The sequence below is a fragment of the Megalopta genalis genome, unplaced genomic scaffold, assembly GCF_051020955.1.
Source record: "Megalopta genalis isolate 19385.01 unplaced genomic scaffold, iyMegGena1_principal scaffold0069, whole genome shotgun sequence".
NCBI classification, from domain to species: Eukaryota; Metazoa; Arthropoda; class Insecta; order Hymenoptera; family Halictidae; genus Megalopta; species Megalopta genalis.
The window spans coordinates 385,001-388,161 of NW_027476138.1; the positions used below are offsets into that span (position 1 = coordinate 385,001).

The following is a 3,161-nucleotide window of genomic DNA, read 5'->3' on the forward strand; positions in this document are numbered from 1 at the left end:
GTTGACGCAATGTGATTTCTGCCCAGTGCTCTGAATGTCAACGTGAAGAAATTCAAAAAAGCGCGGGTAAACGGCGGGAGTAACTATGACTCTCTTAACCATCAGTCTCATAGTTTAGCAAGCAGCCCCCTTCTCGTGGGTCCCGCCGCCAGTACCTCCTTTGGAGGGAAGCTAAGAGCTGCCTCTGCGAATCTGGCCAGTAGGGCTGCCACCCCTACTGGTCGAAACCTAACTGGCCCAAAGAATATAAAGAAAAAGCCTCGGATGGACGACACACCCATGTTCGGTGGTCGTCAAGGCGGCTCGTCCACTGGCGACGCCGCACCAGTTACTGAAGGCGGGTCGGGCTCCGTTCGTACCTCGAATGAGGGCTTCGCGTGTGAATATCCTGGATGCGGTCGGGTATTTTCCACCAAAACCGGCCGCGGAGTCCATCAACAGCGGGGTCATAAGGATTGGTATGATTCCCGTCAGGATACGACGCGGGTTAAGGCACGATGGTCACCTGAAGACTTAGCCATTCTCGCGAGACAGGAGGCGCGACTGACGTTACAAGGTGTGACTTTCTTGAATCAGGAGCTTCTGAAAATAATACCCAACAGAACTCTTGAAGCAATCAAAGGGCAAAGGCGGAAGAAGGAATATAAGGCCATAGTTGAGCGTTTCCTCAATGAGATGCGCTCTCCTAACGATGCGGCCACTCTTCCTGCCATTGGAATCATTACACCTCCTACGATCGATACCAACCTCGAACCACACCTTCCTGACGAGACTTCGGGTGATCTCTCTCAAGAGACAGCCCGGAACTTGGTCTTGGAGTATTTACGGGGGCTACCGGCCTTTAATGATCACAATTTCAATACTGATGTACTCAATGAAATTGTGAGGTCCCTCAACACCTGGGAACAAGCGCGGATTATCGAAGAACTTTCTATTTACCTTCGCAAAACCTTTCTGATTCGTCGTAAGGTATCCGTGCCCGAGATAACAGCAGCTCCTAAGTCAGTATCGCGCCGAAAACTCCGCAGGGCTGAGTATGCTAAGGTGCAGAAGGCGTGGAAGCGAAACAGAACAACTTGTTTACGTGATATACTTAGGGATAAGAAGACGTCCTCGGCACCACCTGAGGAAGTCATGGTCCCATTCTGGGAGAAGATCATGACCTCGAAAGACACTATGACGCCCGGTACCACACCTGCAACGGGGGCTCTGACGGAACTATGGGCGCCTATCTCACCTAAAGAAATTAGGGCGGCTTTGCCTCCCTTGGGTACTGCGCCTGGACCAGATGGACTCTCCGCCAAAGAATTCCGAGGTGTTCCGATCAATATTTGGACGAGAATTTTTAATATCTTTGTCATATGTGGTAAACTCCCACAACATCTCTTGGAGTCTCGGACAACCCTCATACCAAAAAAAAGACGGTGCCTCGGAACCCGGGGATTTCAGACCCATCACGGTCTCATCGACCATCACAAGAGCCTTCCACAAAGTCCTGGCCAACCGGATGGCTAAACTCATCCGGGTGGACCCGCGACAGAAGGCCTTTAGGCCAATTGATGGATGTTCCGAGAGCATTTTCCTAATGGATTTTATTTTAAAGTTCTCGAGACAGAACCACCAACCTCTGTTTATGGCGTCCCTGGATGTGGCAAAAGCCTTTGATTCGGTCACACATCAGACCATAGTAGATACTCTCCGATCATCTGGAGTTCCAAGTCCAATGGTTGAGTATATAGCGGAGACTTATGACCGATCGTGCACGCGGCTTCAATGTGGAGGCTGGGAATCTCATGCGATACACCCTACTTGTGGGGTTAAGCAGGGAGACCCACTATCACCGATAATATTCAACTTGGTGATTGACCGACTCTTCTCCAAACTCCCTAGGGAGATAGGAGTACGTATCGGAAACTCCATTGTTAATGCCATTGGATACGCTGATGATCTGGTCCTATTCGCACTATCACCTGCCGGTCTCCAACAGTTGCTCGACGTCTCTACGATGTATCTACATGAATGTGGTCTACGGGTGAACCAGTCGAAGTGCTTCACAGTGTCCTTAAAAACGGTCCCTAAACAGAAGAAGTCGATCGTTGATGCGGCGCAATCGTTCAACTGCCTCGGGCGTCCGATCCCAGCACTTAAACGCACGGATGAATGGAAGTATCTGGGTGTTCCGTTCACTCCTGAAGGTCGACTCATGAAGAATCCTCTTGATCGAGTCAAACAGGAGATACATATTCTAACAACGGCACCCTTGAAACCCCAACAACGTCTGTTCGCGTTGCGAACAATGGTACTTCCTGCATTATATCACCTGCTAGTGCTGGGTTCAATTAATATCAGTTTACTGAATAAACTTGACGCTACGATTCGGAAAGCGGTTCGAAAATGGTTAAACCTGCCGCACGACGTTCCTAATGCGTACTTCCATGCTGACGTCAAGGATGGCGGCCTATCTTTACCATCGTTTCGTTGGGTAATCCCACTTCAGCGTTTCAATCGCTTGGGAGCCCTCAAAATCATTGAAAATGATGAGGTCCCAGTGGTGATGCGGCAGTTTGTTGAAGCCGAGATTAAACGCGTCCAACTACGTTTAAAGGATCACGGGCAATCCATCAGCTCGTTGACCCTGTGCAAAGCACGATTCTCGAGACTGCTTCACGAATCCAATGATGGTCGCCCTCTTGAGAAATCGCGTGACGTGATGCGGCAGCATACATGGCTTACGGATGGGAACCTCTTTGTTTCCGGGCATGACTTTATATATATGAATAAAGTTCGGATTAATGCCATCCCACTAAAATCTCGGATGGCTAGAGGCCGTATTCGTGACCGACACTGCCGTGCGGGTTGTGGTGCGGCCGAAACACTTCAGCACGTGCTGCAACAATGCCACCGGACGCACGACGCGCGGATAAAACGTCACAATGCGTGCCTAGAATATCTGCTGCGTCATCAGCGTGCATCAGTGCACGTCGAGCGGGAACCTAGATTCAAGACGTCGGAGACCCTGATGAAACCCGATGCGATTTTAACAAAGGCGAACATGGCTATTATTATCGATGCCCAAATCGTTGGCGAGCGAGTTGACCTTGATCGTGCACATCGGGCAAAGATCGAGAAATACAGGGTTCTTGAGAATGACGTTAAGGCTA

The 3,161-nt window shown here is 50.0% G+C and overlaps 1 pseudogene; it reads left to right on the forward strand.

The window, feature by feature from the left end:
• Positions 1–195, forward strand: part of LOC143261814 (large subunit ribosomal RNA) — a 2,967-nt pseudogene extending 2,772 nt beyond the window's left edge.
• The last annotated feature ends 2,966 nt before the right edge of the window (positions 196–3,161 follow it).